This window comes from Zingiber officinale, chromosome 5A (assembly GCF_018446385.1).
Source record: "Zingiber officinale cultivar Zhangliang chromosome 5A, Zo_v1.1, whole genome shotgun sequence".
In the NCBI taxonomy this organism is placed as follows: Eukaryota; Viridiplantae; Streptophyta; class Magnoliopsida; order Zingiberales; family Zingiberaceae; genus Zingiber; species Zingiber officinale.
Window position 1 is genome coordinate 22,852,098 of NC_055994.1, and position 26,970 is coordinate 22,879,067.

At 36.2% G+C, this 26,970-nt stretch overlaps 2 non-coding genes across 2 annotated transcripts; both read right to left on the bottom strand.

Moving 5' to 3' along the window:
• Nucleotides 1–21,027: 21,027 nt before the first annotated feature.
• Nucleotides 21,028–21,133, bottom strand: LOC121983460. Its single transcript, XR_006112512.1, has one exon. It is a non-coding gene; the product is annotated as a small nucleolar RNA R71 (small nucleolar RNA).
• A 3,543-nt stretch (nucleotides 21,134–24,676) lies between these two features.
• On the bottom strand, nucleotides 24,677–24,782 carry LOC121983438. The gene has a single exon (XR_006112491.1). It is a non-coding gene; the product is annotated as a small nucleolar RNA R71 (small nucleolar RNA).
• Between the last annotated feature and the right edge of the window lie 2,188 nt (nucleotides 24,783–26,970).

The following is a 26,970-nucleotide window of genomic DNA, read 5'->3' on the forward strand; positions in this document are numbered from 1 at the left end:
AAACTGAAATGTTTAAACAAATTCTAACTTTGAAATGCATAAATAAAAATCTGCATACTATGCTAATCAAAATTCTGCATACTATTCTAATCAAGATTCTGCATTCTATGCTACACTATTTCTGCATACTATGCAAACATAAAATCTGCACTATAAACTTAATTAAAATCTGCAATATAAGCTCTACATAAAAATCTGCATTATAAGCTTAATTAAAATCTGCACTATAGGCTTAATTAAAAATCTGCACTATAAGCGCTTAATTAAAATCTACAATATAAGCTCTACGTAAAAATCTACATTATAAGCTTAATTAAAATCTGTACTATAGGCTTAATTAAAAATCTGCACTATAAGCGCTTCTTATGCTTCGAATTCAAGAAGAACAAAGGTCCGAAACTACTCCTACTGCAGGTGAGAAGCACTTACCTTGATTCTTGGACTCACAACCGAACAAAAAGGACTTCTAGGACCTTGGCCGGCCGCTGGAGATGATGCCCTAACTCCCTTTCATTTTCTTCCCGGGCTCCGCCATCGTACGCAGAAGAGAAGGAGAGAATGGTTTAAGTCACGGGAAAACAGAGCATTAACTTATCCCTTTTTATAACTTAATATTTCTGTTAACTCCTTAAATAAATTCGCTATCTTTTCTAAACAGACAAATCCAACATTAACTTATCCCTTTTATAATATTCTGTTAACTCTCTTAAATAAATTCGCTACCTTTTCTAAACAGACAAATCCAACATCAACTTATCCCTTTTATAATCCAATATTCTGTTAACTATCTTAAATAAATTCGCTACCTTTTCTAAACAGAAAAAATCCGTTTGCCCACCTGGTGAGCTGGGTTTTGATCGAGCCAAAGGTCGTGGGTTCAATTCTCGGCTTGGACATTTTTTTATCGAAACTTCATTCGTTTAGTAAAAATACCAAATGACCTCCAAAAATTACATAAAAATACTCTAAAAATTTCTAAAAATCTCTAGAATATTTATATAGCATTTTTAAATATTTTTAAAGTACTTTTAGGACTCTAATTGAGGAAATTTGGGTCATTATATTACTTCATTAAACCGAATGTTCCAAGATCTTGAAGCTTGCTTCAGTCCATAAATCGACCGATTGAGCTTACACACTAGATGCTCTTTGCCTTTTGCAATAAATCCCTCTGGTTGCTTCATATGGATGTTTTCTTCAAGACTTCTGTTAAGAAAATATGTCTTGACATCCATTTGCCAAACCTCATAATCCATATGAGCGGCAATAGATAAGAGTATCCGGATAGACTTAAGCATGGCCACCAGCAAAAAAGTTTCCTTATAATTGATTCACTCTTTCTGAGTGTACCCCTTCGCAACAAGCCTTGCTTTGAAGGTTTCCACCTTCCCATCTGTCCCTCTTTTTCTTTTGTAGATCCACTTAAATCTAACGGCTTTTACACCATTTGGTGGTTCTACAAGCTCCCAGACCTTATTAGAATACCTAGATTCTATTTCAGAATTCATCATTTTTTGCCAAGATACTGCATCTTTATCTTGGAGTGCTTCGTCATATGTCCGGGGATCAGTTTCATGTTTACCAGGGATCAAGTCCGAAGACTCTCCCAAAAATATGAATCTCTCAGGTTGCCTCACAACCCTCCCACTATGACGAGGCACTGTCTATAACTGTGCATCATTTATGATACGTGTTGCAGTTTCTTGTGATATTTCATCTTGTACTGTTGCCACTAGACTAGACGTGTCTTCTCTAATTTCTTCTAGAACAATTTCACTCATGGGCTTATGGTTTATTACATAATCTTCCTCTAAAATTCCAGCATTAGTGCTAACAATAATCTTCTGATTTTTAGGATTATAAAACAAACCACCTTTCGTTCCCTTAGGATATCCTACAAACAAACAAACTTCTGTACGTGATTCCAACTTGTCAGTATCTCCCTTTAGCACATGTGTTGGACTATCCTATATCCGAATATGACTCAGATTAGGCTTATGCCCATTCCACAATTCCATAGGAGTAGAGGGTATTGATTTAGAAGGTATCATATTCAAAATGTACACTGCTATTTCCAGAGCATATCCCCAAAGCGAATCTGGTAATTCTGAATAACTCATCATCGATCTAACCAATTCCATAAGAATTCTATTCCTTCTTTCTGTCACACCATTCTGTTGGGGTGTACTAGGTGCAGACAATTGGGATTGAATCTCGACCTCTGATAAGTAATTCCTAAACTCTCCAAAGAGGTATTCGCCACCCCGATCAGACCATAGTGTCTTGATACTTTTACTATGACGTTTCTCCATATCAGCCTTGTACTCTTTGAACTTATCAAAGCATTCAAACTTGCGGCACATCAGGTAAATGTACCCATATCTTGAATAATCATCTATGAAATAGACAAAATATTCGAAACCACCTCTTGTCTGGATATACATAGGACCACACAAATCAGAATGAACCAGTTCTAACACATCTTTGGTTCTATACCCCTTGGCATTAAAAGGTCTTTTGATCATTTTACCTTCCAAGCAAGATTCACAAGTTGGAAAGTTTTCCAACACTAATGAACCCAAGAGTCCATCGGCTATAAGCCTTTGAATCCTAGTCAAGTTAATATGACCAAGCCTTAGATGTCAAAGATATGTTTGGTTCATTTCCGGAGGTTCCTTTCTCTTATTAGAATTAGAAGATGTGTTATTAATTTCCATTTGTTGCTTTATGGGAGTAATTGGATTTAGAGTATACAAATTGCCTAGTAATGCACCAGAACAGATAATAACCCTATTTTTCTTGATAACTACTTTGTCATCAAAAGAAACAGAATATCCATCCACAAATAATTTAGAAACTGAAATTAAATTCTTTCTAAAAGTTGATATATAAAGACAATTTCTCAAAACCAAAGTTCTATTCCTATCGAATGATAAGTAGACGTCTCCCACTGCAACAGCCGCCACTTTCGTAGCATTTCCCATGTAGACAGTTATCTCTCCTTCATATAGTCGTCGGGTTTCCTGGAACTCCTACAATGTATTACAGATATGATCAGTGGCTCTTGTATCTACACATCAGGTACTGGTAGATAACACCGCTAAACATGTTTTAACTGCTAGAGAATAAGATATACCTTTATTGTTCTCTTTCCTTCGAGGACAGTCTGCCTTCCAATGTCTAGACTGCTTGTAGACGAAGCACTTACCCTTTGGCTTCTTCACTCTAGCTTTAGGTGCAGTACCTAGAGATCTATTCACCTTCTTTATTGAGCCATCCTGCTTCTTCTTCTTGCCTTTCGACTTAGAAATAGAAACATTTTCAGCAAAGTGAATCTGAGAACTATGACGAAATATACCTTCTGCTGCCTGAAGTTCTGTCAGAAGTTTCGCCAATGTGTAAGCCCTTTTGTTCATGTTATAGTTCAAGCGGAACTGCTCAAAACTTCTGGGTAGTGTTTGGAGAATAATATTGATCTGGGTTTCCCCATCAATTTCAGCTCCAAGGATTTGTATTTCATTCAAATAAGTCATCATCTTAAGGATATGATCCCTTACGAGTGTCCCCTCTGACATGGTGGTTGTCATTAATTTTCTCATTGCCTCTTGCCTAGCAGCCCGATTCTGGTATCCGAAGAGTTCCTTGAGATTGTTCATTGTTGTTTGCTACTCGAAAAACCTAATGGTTTCTCTGTACAAAAATTTTGTACAAGATCTGAACCTTTCCTAGCTACCATGTGTTCTTTTAAATTAAACTTGGATCGCCTGCGGAACTTAACACGTTTGATCCCAAGTTTAACTTATATATTCTTTTAGGTTTAGATTTGGATCTCCTGCGGAACTTAACACATTCAATCTAAATCACCTAGGTCACAAAGTTGATTAAATATTAATTTCTAAATTTGGCTTCCAGGACTGCATGGCGAGGCACATGACCTTCTTGGATATGGGAGCAACCACCACCGCCTAGACAAAGCCTTTTAAGGAAAGTTAATATTTAATTTTCTAAAATGACTCTAGCTTAACCAAAAAGAATAATCGAAGCACAAGTTCGAAAAAAAAAAACAAAAGAACACAACATCGAAAACTAATTCGAAATCTAGAATCACATGCCTCTTGTATTTGGTATTTTTACAAAGAAATAAAACTAGTATGATGCGAAAAATAATTACTAGTTATACCTTTCTTTGTGAACTTTCAATGACCTCTTGATCTTCTACCGTATTCCTCTTCTAACCTCGGACATTGTGTGGGCAATGATCTTCCGAGATGAGAACCACCAAGGCACCTTCTTCTTCCTTCCTTCAAGTTTCGGCCAAGCAAAAACTTCCAAAGGATGAAGAACTTTTTCCACCAACCAAGCTCCAAGGGATGTAAGAAACAAGTCTCCTTTCTCTCCTTTTCTCCAAGCTAGATCCGGCCACTTCTATGTCTCCAAGAGGTGATGAAGTCTCGGCCACAAGAAGGAGAAGAGAGAAGGGGAAGGGGAAGCTCTAGGGGCCGGCCACACCTAGGAAGAAAAGAGAGGAAGAAAAAGAATAGAGTCGTTCGCCATGAAGGCACCTCTACCCCCTCTTTTATATTCCTTGGTCTTGGTAAATAAGGAAATTTTAATAAAAACTTCCTTAATTCCTTTTCCATGAAAAATAAAAAATTATTTAATTAAAAATAATTTTATTTTCTTAATATCAATGGTAGGCCACCTACAATCCCTAAATTAAGGAAAGTTTTAATTAAAACAAGAATTAAAACTTCCTAATTTATTTCCAAAAATTTATAAAAATTTCTCCAATAATTTTTATCCCTTCATGATTGGTTAATAAAAAGAAATTTTATAAATTAAAATCTTTCTTTTAAATATGTGGATAATTTCCAAAAAGGAAAGTTATCTCTAAAAATTAAAATCTCCTTTCAATCTACAAATAAGGAAAGATATTAAATCTTTTCTTAATCTTTTGTAGAAACTAATAAAAGAGAATTTTTAATTTTTTAAACTTTCTTTTAAATCATGAACATGATTAAAAGGAAAGTTTTTACCAAAATTAATATCAACCTTTTAATCTACAAATAAGGAAAGAGATTTAGCTCTTCTCTTAATCTTTTGTAGAATCTTATAAAAAGAAAGATTTTAAATTTTAAAATCTCTTTTAAATCATGTTATCCACATAAGAAAAATTTTAAAATTAAAATTCCTTTTTATTTTAATAGGGTCGGCCACCTAAGCTTGAGTTCAAGCTAGGGCCGGCCACATGAATTTACCCATGAACCAAGCCATGGCCGACCCTAGCTTGGTCTCCAAGCTAGCTTGGTCGGCCCCTATAGGATGGGTAAGACGGTGGGTATAGTACTCCATAATTAAGAGGCTACAATAGGGACCGAGAGGAGGAATTTGTTTTGGTCTCCCGATAAAATTAAGCATCCCGTGTTCGCCCTGAACACACAACTTAATTTTATCAATAATAATTCATTCCACTAGAGAACTATTATTGAACTACCGCACCAATCCCAAATTATATTTTTGGACTCCTTCTTATTATGAGTTTATTAATCTCCCTGTGTTTAAGATAATGAATGTCCACTAATTAAATGAATTACTGACAACTCACTTAATTAATATCTTAGTCCAAGAGTAGTACCACTCAACCTTATTATCATGTCGGACTAAGTCCACCTGCAGGGTTTAACATGACAATCCTTATGAGCTCCTCTTGGGGGCATTCTCAACCTAGATCACTAGGACACAGTTTCCTTCTATAATCAACAACACACACTATAAGTGATATCATTTCGCAACTTATCGGGCTTATTGATTTATCGAACTAAATCTCACCCATTGATAAATTAAAGAAATAAATATCAAATATATGTGCTTGTTATTATATTAGGATTAAGAGCACACACTTCCATAATAACTGAGGTCTTTGTTCCTTTATAAAGTCAGTATAAAAGGAAACAACCTCTAATGGTCCTACTCAATACACTCTAAGTGTACTAGTGTAATTATATAGTTAAGATAAACTAATACCTAATTACACTACGACCTTCCAATGGGTTGTTCCTTTCCATCTTGGTCGTGAGCTACTGTTTATAATTTATAAGGTACTGATAACATGATCCTCTATGTGTGACACCACACACCATGTTATCTACAATATAAATTAATTGAACAACTACATTTATCATAAATGTAGACATTTGACCAATGTGATTCTTATTTCTAGATAAATGTTTATACCAAAAGCTAGACTTTTAGTATACATCCTAACATTATCTACACTCTAAAAATCTATATCTGCTGCCATACATCTGATTCCCAACCCTTCAACATGCCCATCAAAAGCTCTTGCCTTAAGGGCCTTAGTGAAAAGATCTATAGGTCATCATCTGATGCAATCTAGGCAGCAACAACTTCTCCTCGTTTATACAATTTCTCGTATTGGGTGGTACTTGCGCTCTATTGTGTTTACTTGCCTTATAGACTCATGGTTTCTTCGAGTTTGCTACTGCACCACTATTATTACAATAAATTGTAATAATCTTTGGAAAACCAGAAATCATATCTAAGTCTATCTTGAGGTTATTGAGTCATTCAGCTTTTATGACTGCCTCAGAGGCTTGCCATATACTCAGCTTCTATGGTGGAGTCCAGAAAAACACATATGCTTATCACTCTTCCATAGTTATGACTTTACCTCCTAAAGTAAACACAAAACCCCGAGGTTGACTTACTATTGTCCCTATCCGATTGGAAGTCAAAAATCCGTGCAACCCACAGGGACCAAATCAACTGCCTTGTAAGCTAGCATATAATCTCTAGTGCCTCTAAGATACTTTAATATATGCTTTACTGCAGTCCAATGTCCTTGTCAAGGGTTACTTTGATATCTGCTAACAATGCCCTTGGCAAAACAGATTTCTGATCTCGTGCATAGCATACATTAGGCTTCCGACAGCCGAAGCATAAAGAACTGCATTCATTTCCTTTATCTCCTTTGATGTCTACGGAGACATCTCTTTAGATAAAGTTACTCCATCCTAAAAAGGTACGAAACCTTTCTTGGAGTTTTGCATGCTTAAAACGAGCAAGGATTTTTTCGATATATGAAGCTTGGGATAAGTAAAATATTCTTTTCTTGCGATCCCTTATTACTTTGATCCCAAGAATATACACATTCTCCCAAGTTCTTCATATCGAATTGTTTGGACAACCATACCCTTACTTCTGACAACATTTTGATAATGTTTCCAACTATCAAAAAATGTTATCTACGTATAGTACAAGAAATACCACCACGTTTCCATCATACTTATAAGACTTATCCCGTTACTAAATAAATCCATAGGTCTGGATTACTTTGATAAACCGGATGTTCCAAGACCTTGAAGCTTTGCCTCAGTCCATAGACTGATTGAGCTTGCACACAAGATGCTCTTTGCCCTTTGCAATGAACCCTTCTGGTTGCTTTATATGGATGCTTTCTTCAAGACTTCCATTAAGGAATGTTGTCTTGACATCCACTTGCCAAATAGATAAAAGAATCCGGATAGACTTAAGCATGGCTTCCAGTGAAAAAGTTTTCTTTTTCATCAAGCCTTGCTTTGAAATTTTCCACCTTCCTGTCTATCCATCTTTTCCTATTGTAGACCTATTTTTACCCAATGGCTTTTACACCATCTGGTGGTTCTACAAGTTTCCAGATTTTATTAGAATTCTAATTCTGCATTCATTGCTCTTTGTCAAGATGATGCATCTTTATCTTGGAGTGCTTCATCATATGTCCGGGATGAGGCTCATGTTCATTTGGGATCAAGTCCAAAAGACTCTCCCAAAACATGAATCTTTTAGGTTGTTTGACAACCCTCCTACTACGATTAGGCACTGTCTATAATTGTGTATTAATTGTGATACGTGTTGCAGTTTCTTGTGATATTTCATATTGTACAGCTGGTACTAGATTAGACATGTCCTTTATAATTTCTTTAAGAACAAATTTACTTATGGGCTTGTGGTTTATTATATAGTCCTCTTCTAAAAATCAGTCATTGATGCTAACAATGACCTTCTGATTTTTAAGACTATAAACCTACTTTCGTTTCTCTATGATAACCCACAAACAAGTGAATTCCTATCCAACTTATCATTCTCTCTCTTCAGCATATGTGTTGGAGTACCCGAATCCGAATATGCTTTAAAATAGGCTTACACCTATTCAACAATTCTATATGAGTAGAGAGTTCTGACTTTGGAAGGTACTATATTCACTTTCTTTTTCAGAGTATATCCTTAAAATGAACTTGGTAATTTTCTGAATAACTCATCATCAATCTAATTATTTCCATAAGAGTCATATACCTTATTTCTACTACACCATTCTGTTGGGGTGTACCAGGTGCAGTTAGTTGGGATTGAATCCCTACTTTTGATAAGTAACTCCTAAATTGTCCCAAGAGGTACTTGCCACTACGATCTTACCATAGTGACTTGATACTTTTACTTTAACGTTTCTTCGTATCAGCCTTGTACTCTTTGAACTAATCAAAGCACTTAGTCTTGCAGCACATTAAGTAAATGTATTTGTATCTTGAATAGTTGTCTATAAAATAGATGAAATATTCGATACTACTTCTTGTCTGGATAGTCATAGGATCACACAAATCAGAATGAACCGATTCCAATATATCTTTGGCTCCATACCCCTTAGACTTAAAAGCTTCTTGGTTATTTTTCCTTCCTAGTAAGACTCGCAGGTTGGAAAGATTTCCACTACTAATGAACCCAAAAGTTCATCAGCTACCAATGAATCCTACTCAAGTTAATATAACCTAGCCTTAGATGCCAAAGATATAATTGGTTCATTTCCGAAGGTTGCTTTCTCTTAAAGTTAGAAGATGTGTTACTAATTTTCATTTGTTGCATCGTGAGAGTTATTGGATTTATAAATTGCCAACCAACGTACCAGAACAGATAACTTCCCTCTTTTTCTTAACAACTTTAAAAGAGGCAAAATATCAAGTTCTTTGAATAGTTTAGAAACTGAAAACTAGTTCTTTCTAAACTTGGTACGTAAAGACAATTACTTAAAATCCATATTTTATTCTTATCAAAGGATAAACATCTCCCACTGCAACAGCTGCCACTTTTACAGCAGTGCCCATGTGGATGGTGTTTTTATTTTCATTTAGTTGTTGAGTTTCCTGGAACCCTGCAATGAATTGCGAACATGATTAATGGCATCTATATCTACACTCCAGGTTCTAGTAGATAACACCACTAAACATGTTTCAACTAATGAATTAAATACGCCTATATTGTTCTTAGTTCTAAGAAGACAGTCTACCTTAATGTCCAACTCCTATTTCCAATCATTACAATTGGGACTACTAAGTCTTTTCTATAGTATAACAACTAGGGAATTGACAAATATTTTAAATCCTAAAAATCACAAAAATATTTGGTCAAGATCAATTCCTTAAAATCCCCATGAATTTTGTATGCCACGATAGTGTGGACGTATACAAAATCAAAGAGGAGATTTTATCCATTAATTTTATTATCTCGTCAACTTTACTTTATGATGAATAAAATTAATAGTTGATATGTCTTTGATCAAATATTTGGTCAAAACTTTTGAATTTAAAATAACATTGATTCCTCAAACAATATTATTTAAATTCACCAACACCTCAAATACGTGAATTTTGCATGCCACGATAGTGTGGACGTATATAAAATTTAAACATTTGTAAGAGGAGGGTTTTACCCATTAATTATCTTGTCAATAAATCTTTATGACAAAATAAAATTACCTCAAACACCGTGAATTTTGTATGCCAAGATAGTGTGGACGTATATAAAATCAAACATTTGTAAGAGGAGTTTTTAATTTTATTATCTTGTCAACCTATTTATTTGACAAATTAATAGTTGGTTTCCTTCGGTCACACAAATAATAGCAGTGACTCCGATGGGGAGGATACTATTAGACATGCCTAAGTGTATACCATTACTTGACACTAAGTCCATTAATAAGATTGTGCCCCTTCCGATGGGGAAGATCACACGCTCTTAATTAACTTCCTATAGTCATCCAAAATGAAAGTTTAATCTAGTGATCCGCAAACAAGTTCATTCGATATGGAGGAAGACACTCAGAGCCAACGCGCAAGCTTGTTGCATCACTTATAAACTAGTAATGGAGACCGTGGAATTTATTAAAAAATAAATCCCTCTCCCACTTAGTTATTTAAAGTGAGGAATTTTGACTATGCTAGCCTACTTAACAATGCATACTAACAAGCACACACAGCACAGCATAAACAGCAATAAATAGAAAAACTAATTTTCAACTATTATGGCTTTTATCTATTGTTGTCCTCTGTGTGTCACCAACCCTAGCTGCTGCCATCTTTAGCCACTGCCACCGGGTCTAGTTGTCGCATCCATCTTGCTCCTTGTTCCGCTGCGCCTCTGGTCCTCAAAAGGTTCCACGCCTTGCAAGATTCGATCCGCGAAAAAAAATAGAATTTTATATTTTTTGATCCTATATTTCTCGAAGGAATGTACATGTAAACTAGATCGAACATAAAATAAAATTTACATCCATCGATCCTATATTCCATAAAAGGAATGTACATGTAACTAGATCAAAAAAATAAAATCCTAATAAAACTAAATACAGCTCCTGCTGTATTTTATAATACAATCATGCACACACAATAAAATGCCCTTGACATGTCCAAGGGTCCAATCACACACACAATATCTATAAGTCATAATAGTTGGATCCTGCATCCACAAAGTTAGCACATCCTACTATTATCCTGCCTAAATTATGTATGACATGTGCATAATTAAACTAATACCAAATACACAGAGGTAAAATCCTAGCTCTGATACTAATTGTTGGTTGCTACTCAGAAAACTTAATGGTTCCTCTGTACAAAAATTTTGTACAAGATCTGAACATTTCCTAGCTACCATGTGTTCTTTTAAATTAAACTTGGATCACCTGCGGAACTTAACATGTTTGATCCCAAGTTTAACTTATATATTCTTTTAGGTTCAGATTTGGATCTCCTACGGACCTTAACACGTTCAATCCAAATCACCTAGGTCACAAAGTTGATTAAATATTAATTTCCAAATTTGGCTTCCAGGACTGCATGGTGAGGCACAAGACCTTCTTGGATATGGGAGCAACCACCACCGCCTAGACAAAGCCTTTTAAGGAAAGTTAATATTTAATTTCCTAAAATGACTCTAGGTTAACCAAAAAGAATAATCGAAACACAAGTTCAAAAAAAAAACAAAAGAACACAACATTGAAAACTAATTCGAAATCTAGAATCACATGCCTCTTGTATTTGGTATTTTTACAAAGAAATAAAACTAGTATGATGCGGAAAATAATTACTAGTTATACCTTTCTTTGTGAACTTTCAATGACCTCTTGATCTTCTACCATATTCCTCTTCTAACCTCGGACATTGTGTGGGCAATGATCTTCCGAGATGAGAACCACCAAGGCACCTTCTTCTTCCTTCCTTCAAGTTTCTGCCAAGCAAAAACTTCCAAAGGATGAAGAACTTTTTCCACCAACCAAGCTCCAAGGGATGCAAGAAACAAGCCTCCTTTCTCTCCTTTTCTCCAAGCTAGATCCGACCACTTCTATGTCTCCAAGAGGTGATGAAGTCTCGGCCACAAGAAGGAGAAGAGAGAAGGGGAAGGAGAAGCTCTAGGGGCCAGCCACACCTAGGAAGAAAAGAGAGGAAGAAAAAGAATAGAGTCATTCGCCATGAAGGCACCTCTACCCCCTCTTTTATAATCCTTGGTCTTGGCAAATAAGGAAATTTTAATAAAAACTTCCTTAATTCCTTTTCCATGAAAAAGAAAAAATTATTTAATTAAAAATAATTTTATTTTCTTAATATCAATGGTCGGCCACCTACAATCCCCAAATCAAGAAAAGTTTTAATTAAAACAAGAATTAAAACTTCCTAATTTTTTTCCAAAAATTTATAAAAATTTCTCCAATAATTTTTATCCCTTCATGATTGGTTAATAAAAAGGAAATTTTATAAATTAAAATCTTTCTTTTAAACATGTGGATAATTTCCAAAAAGGAAAATTATCTCTAAAAATTAAAATCTCCTTTCAATCTACAAATAAGGAAAGATATTAAATCTTTTCTTAATCTTTTGTAGAAACTAATAAAAGAGAATTTTAAATTTTTTTAAACTTTCTTTTAAATCATGAACATGATTAAAAGGAAAGTTTTTATCAAAATTAAAATCAACCTTTTAATGTACAAATAAGGAAAGACATTTAGCTCTTCTCTTAATCTTGTGTAGAATCTTATAAAAGGAAAGATTTAAATTTTTAAACTCTCTTTTAAATCATGTTATCCACATAAGAAAAATTTTAAAATTAAAATTCCTTTTTATTATAATAGGGCCGGCCACCTAAGCTTGAGTTCAAGCTAGGGCCGGCCACATGAATTTACCCATGAACCAAGCCATGGTCGGCCCTAGCTTGGCCGACCCCTATAGGATGGGTAAGAAGGTGGGTATAGGTGGATATAGGTGGGTAAAGTATTCTATAATTAAGAGGCTACGATAGGGACCGAGAGGAGGAATTAGTTTTGGTCTCCCGTTAAAATTAAGCATCCTGTGTTCGCCCTAAACACACAACTTAATTTTATCAATAATAATTCATTCCACTAGAGAACTATTATTGAACTACCGCACCAATCCCAAATTACATTTTTGGGCTCCTTCTTATTATGAGTGTATTAATCTCCCTGTGTTTAAGATAATGAATGTCCACTAATTAAATGAATTACTGACAACTCACTTAATTAATATCTTAGTCCAAGAGTAGTACCACTCAACCTTATTATCATGTCGGACTAAGTCCACCTGCAGGGTTTAACATGACAATCCTTATGAGCTCCTCTTGGGGACATTCTCAACCTAGATCACTAGGACACAGTTTCCTTCTATAATCAACAACACACACTATAAGTGATATCATTTCCCAACTTATCGGGCTTATTGATTTATCGAACTAAATCTCACCCATTGATAAATTAAAGAAATAAATATCAAATATATGTGCTTGTTATTATATTAGGATTAAGAGCACACACTTCCATAATAACTGAGGTCTTTGTTCCTTTATAAAGTCAGTATAAAAGGAAACGACCTCTAATGGTCCTACTCAATACACTCTAAGTGTACTAGTGTAATTATATAGTTAAGATAAACTAATACCTAATTACACTACGACCTTCCAATGGGTTGTTCCTTTCCATCTTGATCGTGAGCTACTGTTTATAATTTATAAGGTACTGATAACATGATCATCTGTGTGTGACACCACACACCATGTTATCTACAATATAAATTAATTGAACAACTACATTTATTATAAATGTAGACATTTGACCAATGTGATTCTTATTTCTAGATAAATGTTTATACCAAAAGCTAGACTTTTAGGATACATCCCTTACGAGTGTCCCCTCTGACATGGTGGCTGTCATTAATTTTCTCATTGCCTCTTGCCTAGTAGCTCGATTCTGGTGTCCGAAGAGTTCCTTGAGATTGTTCATCATGTCATTAGCAGTTGGTAAGTCCTGATGCTGATGTTGCAGCACATTTGGCATTGAAGGAAAAATGTAACACCGCGCCATCTCATTTGCCTTTACCCATTTCTTATGATACTCAATCTCCTCTTCACTAGAATCACTATTAGGCATATTAGGGAAGACCTCTAACAGTACAAACTTATAGCCTTCAGAAGTTAGGACAATGTCCAAGTTTCTTTTCCAATCTAGGTAGTTGGGACCAGTAAGTTTGTTCTCTTTCAGAATAATAGCTAGTGGGTTGAAAGTCATCCTAAGAATCACAAAATAAACTTTTGGTCAAGACTCTAAATTTAGAATAATATTGATTCCTCTAACAATATTATTTAAATTTACCAACACCTCAAAACACCATGAATTTTGCATGCCACATTAGTGTGGACATATACAAATTTAACATTTGTAAGAGGAGGTTTTACCTATTAATTTTATTATCTTGTCATCCTAACTTTATGAAAAATAAAATTAATAGTTGATTTTCCTTTGGTCACGCAAAAAATAATAGTGACTCCGTTGGGAAGGATACTATTGAATGCGTCTTAGTGTATACCATTACTTGATACTTAGTCCATTAAATAGGATTATGCCCCTTCAGTTGGAGAAGATCACATGCTCCTAAATAATTTCCTATAACCATCCATAAAGAAAGTTTGATCTAGTGATCCGCAAAAAACTCATCCGTTGTGGAGGGAGGCACTCAGAGCCAACATGTAAGTTTGTTGCATCACTTACAAACCAGTAATGGAGACCATGGAATTTATTTACTAATCCCTCTCCCACTTAGTTATTTAAGGTGAGGAATTTTAACCATGCAAGCACACATTACACACATCACAGTAAATAAAAGCAATAAATATAGAAATATAATTTTTCAACTATTATGGCTTCTTCCATCACTGTCCTCCGTGTGCTGCCAACCCTAGCTGCTGCCATCTTTAGCCACTGCAATCGGGTCTAGTCGTCGTATCTATCTTGCTTCTTATTCCGATGCGCCTCTGGTCCTCAAATAGTACCACGCCTCGCAAGGATACAATCCGCGACAAAAATAGAATTTTACATTTATCGATCCTATATTCCACAAGGGAATGTACATGTAATCTAGATCGAAACAAAAATGTAAAATCCTAAAACTAATACAGCTTCTGCTGTATTTAATACATACAATCATGCACACACATAAAATGCCCTTGACATGTCCAAGGGTCCAGTCACACACAATCACAATAAGTCATAATAGTTAGAGCCTGCAACCACAGAGTTAGCATATCCTACAATTATCCCACCTAAATTATGTATGACATGTGTATAATTAAACTGAAAACCAAACACACGGAGGTAAACCATAGCTCTGATACGAATTGTTGGTTGCTACCCGGAATGTCGTACTGGTTCCCTTGTACAAAAATTTTGTACAAGACCTTTTCTAACAACCTATTGTGTTCTTTAGAAATTAAATTTGGAATCGCAAATAGAACTTAACATTATTAATTCCAAATTCAACTTATCTGTTCTTAGAGGTTTAGACTTGGATCGCAAACGATGCTTAACATTATTAATCCAAATCCACCTATGTTACAAATTTGATTAAATATTTATTTCAGAGATCGACTTTCAGGTTAAACATGGCTAGGCACTAGGCCTTCTTGGGTATGGGATCATCCACCACTTCCTAGACAAAGCCTTTCAACGAAATTCAATATTTAATCTCCTTATAGTAACCCTAGGTTTAACCATTAAGAACAATCGAATCACAAGATCGAAAAACAAAAGAAACACAAAATCAAAACATAAATTCGATACACTAGAATCATTAGCCTCTTGTGTTTGGTATTTTAAGATCTAAACAAAAAAATAAACTAGTTATGATGCGGAAACTAATAACTAGTTATACCTTTTGTAGCTTATAGACCTCACGATCTTCTATCGTATTCCTCTTCTTATCTCGGACGTCGTGTGGGTGACTATCTACCGAGATGAGAATCCACCCAAGCCTCCTTCTTCTCCTTGCAAGTTTCGGCCACCAACAATCTCCTTGAGATGAATAACTTTGGCCACCAACCAAGCTCCAAGGGATGCTAAGAAACAAAGGCTCCTTTCTCTACTTCTTCTCCAAGCTAAATCCAGCCACCAAACAAGCTCCAAGAGATTGATGTCGCCGACCACCAAAGAAGAAGAAAAGGAGGAGAGGAAGGATGAGGGCCGGCCACCACCAAGGAAGAGAGGAGAGGAATAATAGATGTATTCTTAGGTGAGGCACCTCTACCCTCTCTTTTATATTCTTTAGTTTTGGCAAATAAGGAAAGTTTTAACATAAATAAAACTTCCTTATTTTCCTTGCCTATGGCTAAGAAGGAAAATTCAATTAAAATTTCCTCTTTATCCATCTTGGGGTCGGCCCCTACAAATCCTCCAAATAAGGAAAGTTTTAAGCACAAAATTAAAACTTCTTAATTTATTTCCGAAAATTTTTAAAATAAAAATTTCTCTTTTAAAAATTCCATTCATGGTTGGTTATAAAAGGACTTTTATAAATTAAAATCTCTCTATTAAAACATGTGGATGATTACAAAAAGAAAAGTTTTCTCCAAAATTTAAATCTTCCTTTTAACTACAAATAAGGAAAGATATCAAACCTTTCTCTTAATCCTTTGTAGAAACTATAAAAGAAAAATTTTAATTTTAAAACTCTCTTTTAAATCATGGCTTCCACATAAGGAAAGATTTTTAAAAAAAATAATATTCCTTTTATTTTAATTGTGGACGGCCACCTTAGCTTGGGTTCCAAGCTAGGGCAGGCCACCACTTGATCCCATCTAACCTTGGTTTGGCCGGCCCTAGCTTAGGCTCCAAGCTAGGCTTGGCCGGCCACCTTAAGGTGGGTAAGAAGTTGGGTTTAGGTGGGTATAAGACTTTATAAATAAGAGGCTACGATAGGGACCGAGAGGAGGAATTGGTTTTGGTCTCCCGATGAACTTGAGCTTCCCGTGTTTGCCCCGAACACCCAACTCGAGTTCATCAATAATAACTCATACCACTAAAGAGTTATTATTGAACTACCGCACCAATCCCATATTACTATATGGGCTCCTTCTTATTATGAGTGTGCTAGTCTACCTGTGTTTAAGATATAGAATGTCCACTAATTAAATGAGTTACTGACAACTCACTTAATTAATATCCAGCTCCAAGAGTAGTACCACTCAACATCATTGTTATGTCGGACTAAGTCCACCTGCAGGGTTTACATGACACTCCTTATGAGCTCCTCAAGGGGACATCATCAACCTAGATTTGTAGGACAGAGTTTCATTCTATAATCAATAACACACCGTATAAATAATATCATTTCCCAACTTATCGGACCTATTGATTTAACGAACTAAATCACACCCTTTGATAAATTAAAGAAATAAATATTAAGTATATGTGCTTGTTATTATATCATGATTAAGAGTACACACTTCCATAATAACAGAGGTATTATTCTTTTATATAGTCAGTATAAAAAGAAACTACCTCAAATGGTCCTTTTCAATACACTCAGAGTGTACTAGTGTAATTTTATAGTCAAGATAAACTAATACCAAATTACACTACGACTATTCCAATGGTTTGTTCCTATCCATCTTAGTCGTGAGCTATTATTTATAATTTATAAGGAACTGATAACATGATCTTCTGTGTGTAACACCACACACCATGTTATCTATAATATAAATTAATTGAATAACTACACTTAGCATATAATTGTAGACATTTGACTAATGTGATTCTTTATTTTAAAAATAAATGTTTACAAAAAGGTAGGCTTTTAGTATATATTCTAACAGCTCCATGATGTGCGTAGATTATATAAACTTTAAATCATGTTTTGACGCACATCTACTTGTATTTCATTAACATAATCTATGTTTATTGCACCCTATTTTATTATAATAACATAATTCCATTATATTCTGTTCGAAGATCTACTCTTTACTTGTTTTGATTGATAGGACATGATTTGGATCAAAAATAGAGTTTAAATAAAGTCTAGAGCTTACAGAGTGTCTGGGCCAATGTGGAACTCACATGGGTAAACGAAAACTAAGTATTTCCATCTTCTGGTCGTGTGGAAGCTATGTGGGGGTCGTGTGGAGGTCGTGTGAAATCCACACGGTCGTGTGAAGGCCGTGTGAAATTTTCAACACTCAAGACTGAAACTAAAATGACCATAACTTTATGCTCGATTGGAGTTACGGGTGTTCTTTATATCAAAATATAGATAACTTCAAGATCTACAACTTTGATGAAGACTTTAACAGAGAAAACCCCATCTTAATGGTATAAAAGACGTTGCAATGAGACATAGACATGTAGAGCCATGCCAAGGGCCATGCAAGGGGTGTGTGAGATTCACACACCCGTGCAACACTTCCAGAGAGTAAGCAGTGGTTGGTCGTGTGAGCCACACTATCATGCAACATTTCAAGAGGTCAAAAAGAGCTAGGTCATGTGAGCCACACGGTCATGTATCCCATCTAGAACTAAAGTAGAATATGGCTGTGTGAGCCTCACGGTCGTGTCACCCTGGCCGAAAGCAATAAGAAGGAGGTTGTGTGGAGGGCACATGGCCATGTCATGGGTCGTGTGATGCCCGTGCCCTACTTTATAAAAGGGGGTTTTCTCCCATTTTCACTCATCTTTGGCTTGGGCTCTTTCCTATTGATTGGGGAAGGGTTCTCCCCTCTGGGGAGGCCCTAGATTTTCCATCTTCGTCGATCCGTCCTCCTCTGGAGCAAGGGAGAGCTTCCAAGGATGCTACACCTCAAAGATAAGCATTCTCTTCTCTCTATCTCCATGTATTGAATTGTAGATTTCTTTACTTATTGTCTTTAGTTATAATTTCCTTGTAATGGAGTAGATCTCCAAATTTAGGATGTAGGAAGTAGTTTTGATGTGTTGTGATGTATAAACTATGTATTTGAACATTTTCCTATGCTATGAAATGTTTATATAATATTTTATTATGTTTTGTGCCTTGTATGTGTTAGACAAAATATGTGTGAGGAAAATTCTATTGGTGCAGCGGAGGCCTGCAAGAGGGGGGTGAATTGCCTGAAAAATAAAAACTATACTCTCCTCGTGCTTTCAACTCAAAACTGCAATAGCAATAATAAAATAACTGAAATAAAGAAACAGAAATAAAGCAGAGACTCAGCAGTTAACCTGGTTACAACCAAGAAGGTTGTTAATCCAGGGCGATGAAAAACGCACTAGAAAAAGTCTCCTTTACTGAAGGCGGAGAAGCCTTTTACACTCTAACAGCTCAGAACTATTACTAGGAATGACTACCGAGTTGATTGAACAATTGATATCTAATTCCTAGGTCCAGGGGTCCTTTTATAGGCCCTGGAAACTCTATCTCGTAGGTCTAAGGCGCCTCCAACAAAGGTCCAAGGCGCCTCCAGTGAGTTGTTCGAATAGAACTCTATCCGAACCTCAACGGTCATTTTAACCTGGCTCAAGGCGCCTTCAATAAGCAATGAAGGCGCCTTCAATGTTGAAGGCGCCTTCAAGGTTCCTGCTATAAATACCTTCCTGCTTGTATGGTATAAATAGTTTCTAGCCTCTTTTGACTCTTTTTCTTCTTCACTTTGACTTCTGAAGCTCTGTTTGCTTGGGTGATTTCGGCCAACCAAAATAGGGCTCACCTGAACCCAATTTTTGGCCTTCTCCTCGAGCATCCTTCCTCCCCAGCTTAACATGCCTCGAATGGCGTGCACGTTCTTCTTGCCCATCGGTGTACTCTTCCGCAGCTCTCTCATCCTTCGGACGCATCGAGCCTGTTGACTCCCTTCCCGTGTCGTCCTTCTCGCTAGCTGCATCTTCCGCTCAACTTCCTGTGCTCCTAAGCTCCTGCACACTCAAACACAGGGATCAAATACAAAGCAAGACCTAACCAACTTGGTTGATCACATCAAAACAACCACGGGGTCTAATAAATTCATGAAGATATAAGGGATTTGTCTTTATGTTAAGGTTGCTACTAGATTGGATAATCAGGGGATCCTTGTGATAGAAGGATACTCATTCAACTGGACATTGACAGAGGACATTGATACTTACCCAATTTTTAAAGTCAAAAGATCTTAACATAGGGGCTGATCCTTGTTAGAAAGATTAATTAGAGTTTAGAGGGTTCTCTCAAATTAATGTTAGGAAGTGATTTGTGTAATTTAGGAACATGGACCGAGGGCCCTGGTGACAAAAGGATAGCCCTATAATCAGACTTCCTAAATTACCTCTTATATTTAATTGCATTAATCTACCATTAGAAAGTGACTTGGGTAATCTAGGAACGTGGACCGAGGGCCCTTGTGACAGAAGGATAGCCCTATAATCGGACTTCCTAAATTACCTCTTCTACTTAATTACCTTAGAATTTGGGTAGACTCTTCGGTGCAATCTTCACAGGGTTGTATCAAACTCTAGTTAGAACTCCTACACAAGTATAAGCATGGAGTTAGGGAGATGAACAATGCATAGGGACATTAACTAGCATCGCAATGAAAGCCAAATCCTAGTATCTATTCCCCTTCATTCACTTATGCTTTTTACTCTCTCTCCTCTCTTTTCTTTCTCTATAGCGTTTGTGAACCATTTTAGATTGTCTAGATAATTTGCTATGCAAAGTTAACTAGTGCTTAATCAACTATCCCTGTGGGATTGATAATCTTTTGTATTACTGATGACGTAACCATGCACTTACGGTTTGTAACAAGTTTTTGGCACCGTTGTCGGGGATTGTTTTCTATTAACATTAGTTGATTAGCATATGAGTTACTTTAGACATTTTTCTTTTTTCCTTTTGCCTTTTCTTTCTTATTTCCATTATACACTTTCTTTCTTACAATTTAAATTCTGCATTTTCTTTCTTATTTTTCTTATACCATTTTATTTCTTGTCTTAGATTCTTTATTTTTGTTTTTTTCTCATAATTTTTTTTTCTGATATCATGAGCACTAACATGTCAAGATAGCCTTTGAGAGAATTTTTTGCACCTATTTCGATAAGATTTTTATCTCTGATTGTGCAATCTCATATTGAAGCAGAGAGTTTCCAACTAGACCCAGAGTTAATCACCATGATACAAGATCACAAATTTGGAGGAGAAATATCAGAAAACCCATATTTCCATCTTGAAGAATTCCTAAGGCTTTGTGATATGGTAAACTATGAGAGTGTCTCAGCGGATGTAATTCAATTGATGACATTTTCTTTCAGTATTAAAGATCAGGCAAAGACTTGGATTAATTTTCTCCATCCTCAAAGCATCACAAGTTGGAAACAATTGGAGCAGCAATTTCTGAATCATTTTTTCTCTCTAAGCAGAACAGTGTATATGAGGAATTGCATCACAAATTTTGCTCAAGAAGATGGAGAATCACTATTTGAAGCATGGGATAGATTCAAGAGTCTACAAAGACAATGCCTTCATCATGATTTGAAAAAATGGCTGACCCTACACATATTCTATATGGAAATTTCTTTCTTAGATAAGTGTTTGTTAGATTCATCAGCTGGTGGTTCTTTCATGAACAAGAGTGTGGACAAAGCATATACATTAATTGATCAAGTGACATTGAACCTCCATGAATGGTCGAACAAAAGTTGGATGGAATCTCCTTCAAAAATTCAAGAAGTGCAAGTCATAAATGCAAGAGTGTCTGTCAAACAAATTGCAATTCAACCATCCAAGAGTTTTGAAATTCACAAGTCACAGAATGAAGGGTCCAAATAATTGGAGGCAAAGATTGATAGCATAGTTTCAAAATGATTCAAACATGATCCCCCTCCTACACATACAAGATCTAGTGAAAATGGTAATGATATTAAGTTGAGAAGTGGAAAGAATCATGAAGAACTTCTGAAAAAGAACTTGCATAGAATTGAGGAGAAGAACAATAAAAGACCTCAAGAACTCAGTTCCATTACTCTAAGAAGTTCCCAAAAGTCACAAGTACCTTTCCCTCAATGATTGATCACACCAACACTAGATAAGCAAGTTGGACCTCCTCCGCAAGCTCAAAGGGAATATGGGAAAAAGGAAGTTCAATCATTCCCAAGACCTTCACTAAGGGATCCTTTTCCACAAAGGCTAGTGAAGGTCAATAAAAACAAAGACTTTAAAAAATTCTATGATTCTAATACGGTTGAGTGCAGATTTCAAGATGTATATAAAGATAAAGACTCTTTAGATGAGGATTGTGATGATAATATAGTGGATAACAAGTTTTCATATCTACCTTCTAGCATTACATGGGATTATGATGAAATTGAATTTTTAGATGATGAATGTAATGAGGTAGATCAACTTTAAAATGCAAATAAAGTCAATGATCCTGCTGTAGTAGATTCTCCTGCTGAGGATATAGATGTTGGTTTATTTTTTGATGTTTGTGTTGATGATGATGTTATGAAAGGAAGTGTAGGGAGCTGTGTGATGTGCGTAGATTATATACTCTTTTATGCATGTTTTTACGCACATTTACATACTTTGAGCATGCTTGATCTATGCATTTTTATACTTCCAGCTTTCCTTTTAGCATATTTACTCTTTTGGTTCGGAGATCTGCTTTTTGTGCATTTTCTGTACACAGGAGTCGAAATTGGTGAAGATTAAGTGTCCTTGAGCAAGCTTGGAAGTAATTGAAGGGAGAAAGAGCATCGGGCCGTGTACCACACATGGTCGTCTGGTCCTAACAGGAAGGGAAGAGGACATGGCCGTGTGAATCCCACACGGCCGTGTCTTGATTTGAAGAAATCAGAGCAGAAGCCTTACATAGCCGTGTAGATCTACATGGTCGTGTGGAGCTTCCAGAGGCCAAGCAGATGGTGGCCATGTGCACCACATGGCCGTGTGGATTTTCCAAAGACCAAGCAGGTGGCGGCCGTGTGCACCACACGGCCGTGTGCACCACACGGCCGTGTAGCATTTCCAGAGAGCAGGAGGTCCTTGGCCGTGTGCACCACGTGGCCGTGCAGCATTGGCAGAGAAGGAACTGGACATGGCCGTGTGGATCTCACACGGCCGTGTCGAGGGGCCGTGTGGCGCCCCGATTCCCTCCTCTATTTAAACCTTCCTTCATGAATTGAAAGGGGATCTCTCCCCCTTTTGGGAGAAGGCAAGATTTGGTGGTTTCCTCCCATTCTTGGGAGGATTTCTGGGCGATTCTAAGGGAGATCTTGACGATTTCGACTCCGGAGCGAGGATTGGATCCGAAGACGAGGCTTCTTCATAGATAAGTTTTCTCTTTCCCCCTCTTCTTGGTTTCTTGGATTGGGGATTTAAGAAATGCTTGTAATCTTTATTTCTTCCGGTTTTCTTCCTCGATTCATGGAGTAGATCTTGTATTCTAGGATTAAGGGAGTATTTGTATGATGGATTGATGTAATTTCTTATGGATTTGCCATTTTCTTATTTCAATGACATTGTCTTGCTTGTATCAATTAGATCTTGAATGATTAATGGTGATTTGTGCTTAATTCTCATTCTTGATTGATTGTTTGGATTTCTTGTGGACTTTGTAAAGATAAACTCTCACTCGATCATCCGAGGGATCCACGTGACAGGTGCAAGCCCGTGTAAGGACGTTTGAGAGATAATCTTGAAGAGGAAATAGGAATATTCAAGAGAGTAGGATGGATTTTGTGATTAGTTTCTTGTATCTTGATAGATTAATAAGTTGTGGGCTTCTATGTTGATATCCGAGGAAGGCATAGTAATAGGTGCGCTTCTGTGTAAGGACAACGTAGGTTCACATCTAATTGATCATATTTAGATACATTTCTCAGTCCTTAACCGGTTATCTATTGCAAGAGAGAACCGACAACTTTCTACAAGTGTTTGACAATTGAGGGAAAAGAATTGGTGAACCATTTACATTCAAGAAATCTTACAAAGAAACCGAAACTCCTAGAATCTCCCTTTATCATATCCCAAAACACTAAACTCTTGTTTGTTGATCTTTAATATTAGATTTGTTTACCCTTACTTTGCATTTGAAACGATTGGATAGTTGTTTAGCTAATTCGCATTGAGACATTTCTAGTGCTTATTCCAGTCCCTGTGGATACGATAATCTTTTATATTACTTGCGACATTTCCGTACACTTGCGGAACGTAACAAGTTTTTGGCGCCGTTGCCGGGGACTGCGCTATAACATTAGGAATTATCAATTGAGTTAGACTAAATATAACTTTTCTTTCTTTCTTTTGATTTGCATAGTTATAACTAATTGTTAGAATTATGTTTTCAAAAGTTTTTCCTTTCTTAAATAACATTCTTAACAATTCTTTTTGTTGCAATTCTAATTCTAATTCTAACTTTGCATTCTTGATTTCTAGCACTCTAATCTAACTTTTCTCTGTTTTCTCTTTTGATCTAGTTTCTTTCTTCTTTTCTTTTGTAAACATATCTTGCAATTTTTAGCATATGAATTATTCTAGATATTTTTCTTTTTCCTTTTATCTTTTCTTTCTTGTTTTCATTATGCACTTTCTTTCTTGCAATTTAAATTCTGCATTTGTTTTCTTGCTTTTCATATTGCATTTTATTTCTTGTTTTTTATTCTTGATAATTTTCTTTTTCTTCTTGAATATCCATGAGCACTAACATGTCAAGAAGTCCCATGAGAAATTTTTCTACACCCTTTTCTGTAAGATTTTTATCTCCCATTGTGCAACCTCAAATTGAAGCAGAAAGTTTCCAACTAGACCCAGAGATAATTTTCATGATACAAGGTCACAAATTTGGAGGAGAAGTATCAGAAAGTCCTTATCTGCATCTTGAAACATTTTTAGAGATTTGTGATTTGGTGAAATGTGAAGGAGTATCAGCAGATGCAGTTCGATTGATGACATTTCCTTTCAGTATCAAGGATAAAGCAAGGACTTGGCTATATTCTCTCTGTCCTCAAAGCATCACAAGTTGGGAACAATTGGAGAAGCAATTTCTGAATCATTTTTCCCTCCAAGTAGAACGGTGTATATGAGGAATTGCATAACAAATTTTGCTCAGGCATATGGAGAATCATTATTTGAAGCATGGGATAGATTCAAGAGTCTTCAAAGACAATGCCCTCATCATGGTTTTGAAAAATGGTTGATTTTGCACATATTCTATGGGGGAATTTCTTTCTCAGACAAGACTTTATTGGATTCATCAGCTGGAGGTTCTTTTATGGACAAAAGTGTAGATGAAGCTTATTCGTTAATTGATCAAGTGACATTGAACCTCCATGAATGGTCGAACAAAAGTTGGATGGAATTTCCCTCAGATATTCAAGAAGTGAAAGCCATAAATGTAAGAGAGCCTGTCAAACAAAATGAAATTCAACCACCTAAAAATGTTGAAATTCACAAGTCACAGAGTGAGGAGTTCAAACATTTGGGGGCAAAGCTTAATAGTATTGTTTCAAAATGGTTTAAAGAAGATCCCCCTCCTACACAGTCAAGATCCAATGAAAAGTGTGATGATGTTGGGTTGAGAAGTGGCAAAAATCATGAAGAACTTCTGAAGAATGACATGTTTAGAATTGAGGAGAAGAATAATAGAAGATCACAAGAACTCAATTCCATTTCTCTAGGAAGTTCCCAAAGGCCAGAAGTACCTTTCCCTCAACGATTAATCACACCAACATTAGATAAGCAAGTTGGACCTCCTGCAAAAGCTCAAAGGGAATTTGGGAAAAAGGGAGTTCAGTCTTTCCCAGGACCTTCACTAAGGGTTCCTTTTCCACAAAGGTTAGTGGGGGTCAATAAAAATAAAGACTTCGGCAAATCCTGTGACACTAATATGGTTGAGTGTAGATTTTTGAATATATATGAAGATGAAGATTTTTCATATGAGGATTTTATTGATAATGTAGTGGTAAATAAGTTTTCAGATCTACCTCAAAATTTTATAAGGTGTTATAGTGACATTGAATTTTCAGGTGGTGAATGTGATGTGGTAGATCAACTTAAAACTGCAAGTGAAGTTATTGATCCTCTTGTTATTGATTCTCCTATTGAGGACATAGATGTTGGTTTATTTTTTGATGTATGTGTTGATGATGATGATATGGAAGAATGTGTAGGGAGCTGTGTTGTGGAAGCAGCATCTCAAGGATCACCACCTTTGTCAAGACAACCCTTAGAGGTTTTAAGAATTGATCATGTTGTGGAACAATGTGTAGGGACTTATACAGAGCTAGTAGAGTCTCAAGAATCACCATCATTAATATCATCAACACCTGAGCTAGAGCCACTACATAATTCTGAAGAAGTCACATCCCATTGTTTAGAACTTTCAGGTACATCTCAACAATGCAAGGTTAGTATTCTTAGTGATCTTTTAGAAAATTTCATAGAGGTACCTATAATTGATTTTGTTGGATGTGATTCATTTTTTGATACATACTCAATTCATACTAATATGATTCTAGTTCCTTCTTATATTACATTCTTGTGGGAGGTTTGTTTTTCTTTTGGGTGTGTAGGTTTTCGAGAGGCCAATAATGGGAAGCTCATACTGAACCGTCTTCGACCACCTGAAACAACTTTAAAGAAGACGAAGATGGAGAGGGCGATACATCACTTTTTAACTCCAATATTGAAAGCTCCCTCCATAATAAGATGATGGGTTCTTCGAGCCGCGAAAACCGCTTTTTCGCGTCGCGGAAACCCCGAAGGACCCAAAGCCGTAGATCCGTGCAAAGATTCGTATAAAAATTCGAAAAACTATTTCTTGTACGAGTTCAAAAACTGATCTACTACTTAGATCTATGAGGAAAAAGTGTTTACCCTTGATGTGATGCCCTTCGCGTTCCCACTCGTCCAAATGATGCCGGATCTCAAGACCGTCAAGCACCGGTCCTCTAGAAGTATCCACACGGACACACTAGATGGAGATGACCAAAAACCAAGGTGTGCTAGCACCTATGTGGTTCGGCCAAGGGAGGAGAGGGAGAGGGAGAGCTTGAGAGGGAGAAGGAGGAAGATGCACACAAGTGAATGAAAAATGAATTTTTCACCCAAAAACCAAGTGGCCGGCCACATTTCAAAATTCACATTAATTGCATTAATTGCAATTAATATGAAACCATAAAATCACATTAATTACATTAATTGCAATTAATATGAAACCATTAAGAGAGTGGCTTTGTTACTTCTATGAGGTGGCACCCATGATGATGTGGAACATCATTATTGGTCCACCTAATGTCAACTCACCAATGAGGTGGCAAAAAGGTCAAGTCAAAATTGACCTTTGGTCTTCCTTCTCAAGTCAAGTCAAACT